The sequence below is a fragment of the Lathyrus oleraceus genome, chromosome 6 (assembly GCF_024323335.1).
Source record: "Lathyrus oleraceus cultivar Zhongwan6 chromosome 6, CAAS_Psat_ZW6_1.0, whole genome shotgun sequence".
NCBI classification, from domain to species: domain Eukaryota; kingdom Viridiplantae; phylum Streptophyta; class Magnoliopsida; order Fabales; family Fabaceae; genus Lathyrus; species Lathyrus oleraceus.
Window position 1 is genome coordinate 131,070,106 of NC_066584.1, and position 8,266 is coordinate 131,078,371.

Consider the following 8,266-nt stretch of genomic DNA (forward strand, 5'->3'; position numbering starts at 1 on the left):
TTATGCAGTGGACAATGTTAATGTTATGACCTAAAATGAAAATGTATATACAAAATGGGAGGTGCAAATTTGAGGTGCTACAGTGTGCTCCTGTTTGGTGGTTGTTCCCCATAGATTTCCATAGCATACCCTGATAGGATCCCTAGTGGATTTCTTTTTTGGCTGATCTTATCCTTATCTCTGCGTTCTGTTGGAAGATCCCTAGCTTTGGTGATTGTGACCCCTTGCTTATTCCCAACAACATTCTCTGGTCCCCGGTGATTCTGCCTGTTTCCCTAGCAGCGATCTTTGTCCCCGGCAGTGACTCTGTTTGATCCTCAGCATTGGCCTTGTTCCCCTGCAGAGATCAGTGTTTCCTGGTATCTGTTGCCCACACCAGATTGGATGTTTCTCCTATGGGCCTGGCCTTCTCTTTTGAGATGTAGTACCGGATGTTTGTCCATTGATTCTTGGACCTGGTTGTGTTAGATATGTCTGTTTGTCAGTATTATCATACATAAAACCACGCATATACAGGCATAATTATAACATTCAGATATTCATGTTGCATTATTTTCCATATATCTTTGTTGGTTGTCTCGTGTTATTTGGTGACATATATATTTCCCAAGCAGATATTTGTGTCTGATCTCTCCATATAGAGTCAACCCCATAGGCAGAAAGCGTCTATCCTTTCTTCCATATTCCCCACTGAGTTATGTCCTCGTGGATAATTATTGTTTCAGTTTCCTCCCGAAATATGTATTGGGATGGAATTACTTCCCTGAGTTATATCCTCACTGGGTTAAGTCTGGTTCATTGTGTCTCTCTGGTTCGTTCCTAGATTGACTCCTCTTGTTATTTTCCCTTTGCACTTCTCCGTAGTTTAGATGAATGATTGCTCAGTAACCAATAATTATCCATTTATTCCCCGGTGGAGTTTCCTGGCCTTCTATCCAGTAACCGGTAGTTGTAAGTCCTATTTCTATGGTTTTCTACCCAGTAACCGGTAGTTATAAACCCCATTTTATCCCCTTGTAGAGTTAACCCTTTGACTTTGTTCATCCTAACCGATGACGATTACTCTCTTATGTGGTTTTCTACCCAGTAACTGGTAGATGTAATCCCCTTTTTGTTGGTTATCTTTATCCAATATTCGGTATTGATATTCCTTCACTTTTTGAGTATATCTCCCAGTAACCGGTGATATATCTCTTGGATAATTGCTCTGGTAAAGCAATTTATCCCCAGCAAGTCATCTTTCATTTACCCTTTTGTCGGTAGTGATCGTTTCTCCCATTTGATTGGTCATCATTTTATACCCAGTATTCGGTATCCCGATGTCCTTTCTTTTCGGTCGATTTATCCTTTATTAACCCAGTAACCGGTTATGGATAATCTTCCTTGCGAGTATGTTATCTATGTTCTGACGGTAATAGAATATATATCTCATGCGCTCTTCAGTCGAAGTCGTTTTCTTCTCCAGTCGAGTAAGATTCGTATTTCCTTATGGAACCGAATGCCAATCCTGTAATTGAGTCTTCTTTTTCATCCCTCCTTTCGGATGACGAGTGCTTTGGAAATATTCCCCAATTCACGCCTGGTTGGTCACCTATTATATGCCCAGTAACCGGTATCCCTGGTGTTCCTTCCTTTTGCTCCCTATTATGACTTTTGTCCCCTATGGAGTCAGATTTTCCTGAGTTGAAATATACCTTTTTAGGTCTTCCTCAGGTGTTTTGGATGATTGATATCTCTCACCCTTATACCGGTCTTGGATATTCATTCTCCCCGAGCGTGTTTTTCTCTCGCCCTTATACCGGTGTTTTGATCACATGTCTCTTTGAGCTTATTACCCAGAAACCGGTAATACCTCATCTGTTTCTTCCTCAGTTGAGTCCTTGGTGGACGTTCCCAGCCTGAGTCCCTTTGGTGGGTTTTCCCCATCCGTGTCCGGATATTTATCTGAGGTATCCTTTGTGGATAGTCTGCTGTATTGCCATATTCCCCAACACATGCACCTTTGCGTCAGCTCGAGTCTTTCCATTGATTTATTTTCATGGAATCTATTTATGTCTCTCAGCAATTTTAAGTCGTGACCTGCTCACGCATTTTATCCCCTTTTACTCCCCATTAGAGTCCCTAGAGTCTCTGCCCCATTTATGAGTGTATTACTCATATGGATTTTCAGTCTCTTGATTTCTTTTTCCTTTGTGGACATATATCCCCACAGAGTATTAACTTTTGCACACATACATTTGCATCATGAGGTGTCTTAGGGACCAAAACTCATCTCTTTGTTATTATTTAAGCCCATTCTACCTCGTCGAGAAGAAGATTTTAACCTTCACTTCTCCGGCTAGAATGACCTTAAATAGGGGCATCTGTAAGACCCTAATTTTGACCCTAAGATCCCTCATGGCATCATATCATTGCATTTTGCATTTGCCTCAAGGATCATAGCATCTTGGCTCCTTACCCTTGGGGTGGGACTTGTGTGAGTTGGTTTGAGACCACCAAGAATGTTTGAATTGTATATTATTGCTTTTCTTATTTTGTTTACTAACTAAAAGCACAAAAATATGTCACTAACTTGTTTTGTTTTGAAGCTTGAACAATCATGTAATCCAAGGCTCCTAGGAGACCCCTATGCTCAAAGAATGGCCAGGTGAAGGTGAAAGCAAGCATGACAATGGTTCACAAGGCTCTCAATCATCATATATGCCTCCCAAGTATCTCAATTTGTCAATTTGATCAAAATAAACCAAAGGGCTTGAGGATTGTTTCCTAAGGAAACCCTAATTCAACTGTGCATCAACTGTGTCTTGCCCATGAAGCAACCTCAACGCATGACCAAATACAATCAAGGTAAGTTCTTTCATTCATCATTTCATGCATATTTGAGCTTATTTGAGTGTCCTTAATCATCAATTCATCAAGATTAGTTTGGACTTGAGAAGTTGATCAGTCAATTCATCTTACTATTTTGAAATCCACTGAGACCTAACTTTTGATGTGTTTGTCAAATGGAGATTACCCCAAGATAAAAACTGTTCTTAATAACCATATGAAAAACTTTCATGTTCATCAAAAGTTTATTTGAATCTTGGAAGGTCATCATCCATTTCAAAACATTATAGGTCATTTTTGACTGAAACACTAATTTTGGGTCAATTTCCCAAGGACCTATACGAGTTGAATGAAAAAGGAGTTGACTTTGAGTTTTCAACTTCACTCCTCAATTGGATGAATACGAGTTCTCTTACTCGGTCAGACGAACAATTAACATTTTTTCCGCAAATACAACTTAATCAAATCACTTTCATAACAAATTATACGAAAAGGGAGATGGTCTTGAGCCTTCGATTCCTTTCCTAAAATGCTTGGATATGAGTTGTTTTACTCAATCGTTCAAGTACTTGTCGTTCATTCTAAAATACCTCAACCATATATAACCTTATTTTCGTAAATACTCAGATGAAACAGAGAGCGGTTTAGAGTCTTCTATTCCCTTTCTCGGTTATTAGGATACGAGTTGTCTTACTCGACTATCCGGGTAATCGTCATCCAACCAAAAATATCTCAACACATCAAACCTATCTTTTCTCGCCCCCGTGCGATCATAACCAATCAAACGAAACACCCAACATATTAACTCAACTTGTCACCCCCGTGTGACCAAAACTCTTTTCAGAAAGAACACTGTTTAATCCATTCTAGTACGCACAACAAACTAATGCTTAAGCCTCCGTCGAGAGTAGACAAGACAACGTTTAGCCTTTAGAACGCGATCTAAACAGTTGTTCATTAAAAAACACCAATCAGCCGTAGTTCCCCGAACTACGAATGCTCTGATTTCCTTATTTAAGGATACGTAGGCAGGAGATTGCTGTATCTTGGCGAGCACACTAATAAAAAGCCTCCCCTTTCTCCTTTCTGAGGTTCTCATCCATTTCTATTTTAATAATTTTATAACATAAAGATAACAAACAAACATAAATTAACACTCGAAACGCACATTAGAACTAAAAAGTTCCCGTTGAGTACAACGGACGTAAGGGGTGCTAATACATTCCCTTTACGTAATGCACTCCCGATCCCGAATATGGTTGCGATGGCCATTATTCCATTTCCTAAAGGTTTTATCGATATTTTCCCATTCCTTCATTGGGATAAATAAAGTTCGGTGGAGACTCTGTTCAAACGTAAATTTTTCCGCGACCATCGCGAGGAATCGTATTTTTCGAGATGCGACACATTGGATAAATGGACTAGGGCATACGACAACGGTCAACGTTGGGGCCACATGACAACAAATCTTGTGGAATCAATGAATTCTGTCTTTAAAGGCATCTGTAACCTACCTATAACCGCTTTGGTGCAGGAAAAATATTTCAGGCTAGGGGCGCTATTTGAGAGTCGTCGTTCCAAATGGAGTTCAGTGTTGCAATCTGGGCAGTTGTACAGTGATGCTTCGATGAAATTCATTCGACATGAAGATGCCAAAGCAAACACACATGTAGTCACAGTGTTTGACCCCACTAAATATTGATATAGTATTGCCGAGTCTATGGATCACAATGAGGGCATGCCGATGGGACAGTACCGAGTCGAACTAGATAGAGGTTGGTGTGACTGTGGAAAGTTCCAAGACTTTCATACGCCCTGCTCCCATGTCATTGCAGCATGCTCAAAGGTTCGAAGGGATCCTCCTACTTGCTATCTGAAGTTTACAAAGTCATCAGCCTATCAAATGTTTATAAAATTAGTTTTTTTGTAGTGGCAAAAAAGGATTATTGGCCAGAATATAAAGGGGACATCGTCTGGCACAACGAAGTTATGCGAAGGAAGAAAAAGGGTCGCCCAAACAGTACCCAGATTCAAACCGAAATGGATACGGCGAACAAAATGGTTAGATTATCTAGTTCATGCCGTCAGTCATGCCACAATCGTAATAACTGTCCTAGTGTTGAAACAAGCACAACCAGATAAATTCACATGTACCTTTATTGCAATATATGAAAAACTAAATTTATTTCATGTTAGACGTCTGTGACGAAAGTACCATTACATAAACAATAACACAAAAAATTAAAATAAGTAGAATACAAGAACTATGTGATTACAACCATCAAAACAATTTTGAACATGTAATGCATCATCCTACGAGCGTCTTGGTCGGTCTTAATATCCACCGATTCGCGCACTTCTCCATTTTGGTTGAACGTGGACACAAGCTATTGTATTCTTCTAATCCTTTCACCCTCTCCAATTTCTCCCTCTAACCAATTATACAACTTCCGATTAAGACGTTCAAACATATTTGTGTTCTAGAGCCGAATCTGTACCGGAGCTGCAACGGCGGAAAATATTACATCGGCGTTTCGCTTTTGAATGTATGCATACATGGTTAAAACACAAAAACTTGAAGGTGAGTGAGTTGAATTAGAGAAAATCTGGTAGTAGGGGATGATTTTGTGTGAAAAATATTGCATCCAATGTGTGGTATTTATGCAGAGTGGACATGAAATGCATGCGCCAAGAGGGCTGACGCCCAAGATGACACAACATGCAGGCGCCAGAGGCATTGACGCCTGCACTTAAGGCACCACTGGCGCCTCCTCATGAGGGCCAATGCATGCGCAAATGCTATTGGCGCCTCCTCGCGAGGAGCCCAATGCATACGCCAATGCCTTGGGCGTTTCCTTTGCTAGCTTTCTTCTAAAAGTGGTTATTTTGATATTTTTTTAAAATATTTTTTATTTTCGATTTTTTTTTAAAATTGTTATTTTAAAAAAATCGTATTAAGTATATTTAAATGTGAGACTCTATTAGATAATAAGATGCTACTCTTAAAATACTCATAATTAAGCTTTATTTTTAAATGTGACAATAATAATACATAAAGTATATTATATGAGTAGACAGGTGATCATATATCTCATAAATATTATGAGTTATATTTATAAATGATTAAATAATAAAGAAAATAACATATATCGTGTTATATAAGTGTCATAAGTTATTCTTAAAAGGATAATGATCTATGCCACCATTTCCTTCGAAACGTTTATGGTCATTATAAGAGGAGTTGATCATTTTAGTACCATAAATCATTCTCTATAACAAGACAATTATAAATTAACTGATACTCCACAAGACATGAATGATCTAGGTGAAATTTTTGACTCTTATATATACAAGACCAATATCTTAGAGCTATTTGATCGAGTATGACTGTAAAATGCATGATCATACTGAAATAACTCAATATAGTATATTAACCTTATTTTTTGTTACTAAGTATTGTTGAGTATCAAATATATAATATTGGACTATACAAATGTGACACATATTATGTCTTGTGTTCAATATAGTTATAAGAGTAAAATTATAATTATACACATGATCATTATAAAAAAGTTATGTAAAATCATATGACATTCTTTCCACTTGGGTAATAACAGCAAATTAATTTACTGCGTATTGTTTATATTAAGAAATAAATGATTTAATATTATTTCAAACGTTACGAGAGCATATAAGGTTACACATGTAACAAAATATATACGAGAGACTAAATAAATGAATAAGATTCATTTATGATTCATTGGTGTATTGTTATGATGCATGAGGGAGAGAAACGTATTACATCATAAACTACAATGAACATAAGTGGTTGTATAAATAAAACCATTATACTGAGTTAAAATTCACTCATTCTAATATTATCAAAATGATGGTTGCAGGGGCACGAGTTCAAACCCGCGACATCGCTTATGTTCATCTTTAATAAGGTGGACTACATCCAATAGACTACTTAACCAAGAAAATGATAGTTGCACTAGTATTATGTGTTCGTGTTGTCTCTAAGGCTTCCCTTTGATCATAGCTAGAACTCTCTACAAATGGTTATCTCATTCCAAATTATATTTGTATGGATTGGGTAGAAGCATTGTCATTCATACAATGTTCGTGATCAATATATTTTTTTCTTGAAGTTAAACAATCTTGTGATACGAGAGATAGTCAATAAATCACTAACTCATTACCATTTGTAAGGATCCATCACAAGGGAAATTTATATTTTATCGGTTAAATTTACTTTAATTACACATAATTTCCCTTCGGAATGTTATCGTCGACTCTCAATTATAGTTTAATAGTTGACACATAAATTAAATAAGTTAGTAATAAGTTGGGCAACTATCTCATAAAGGTTGAACATACTTTAAAAGAATCAATGATATCACAATTGAACAAATATGTAGAGAAGACAACTAAGAGGCCAAATATTTTGCTCAATTGAATTCCGATTAAATAATATCTAAAGACGTCATGACTCAAATTATCTAAATATCTCATGGCTCCAATTATTACCAAAGTGGTCAAAAATATTATTTTCAACACCATGGACTCCCATAGTGACAAATGAGTGGAGACAATAATTTAAAGAATACTTAGAGATTCTAATCAACACTTTTGATAAAAAAACTCAAATACTAAGCCACCAATTACGTCATATAAGGAGGAATATTGTATCAAAACAATGTCGAAGACAACTTATACTTGTGTTTAACTCAAGACGACATGTTCACAACCTTTTTAAAAGTTCGTGAATGAATGTGTTTGGCTCATCGGGAAGGAGATAAAATGAAGAGTGTCTGACATAGACAAAATGTATTATTGGTCAACAATGGTGAAGAATTTCATACTTTCTTTTACCAAATCCTACAAAGAGCTCCAAAAATACAAACACATTTAAAATTTCTTAGTTGGCCAATTGCATTCCATATTGAAACTATGTCCTTTCTAAGACTTTGGAAGAAAAGTAAAACAATAAAAGAAATAGAAAGGAGAAATAAAATATAAAAAATGTGATAAGGATAAGGGTTAAACTAATGGTAATTATAATTCACTTTGTAAGTCTTGTACCTAATCCAATAAATGTTATAGCAAAAACGTCTAAGTCAAAAGCACTTCAACGTTCATACAATGAGAGTTAAAATGAATTTTCATTCAATGAAATATTTAGTTTTAACTATATTCCCAAATAAAATAAAATAAAGGTTAAAAGATAAGACAAATCACGATGAACAACTTAAGTCAACAAAGTTTCTAGTCTATGTCAAATGAAGGTTGTCGTATCCCAAATTTTCCTCACCTTTCATATACTTTCTAGTGCCCCTTTATTTCAAATAAATAAAATGGCACAATTGCTAGAATAGAATGTTTAAGGACATACAATGAGGGGGGGAGGGGGGGGGGGAGGTCATGAATCCATCCA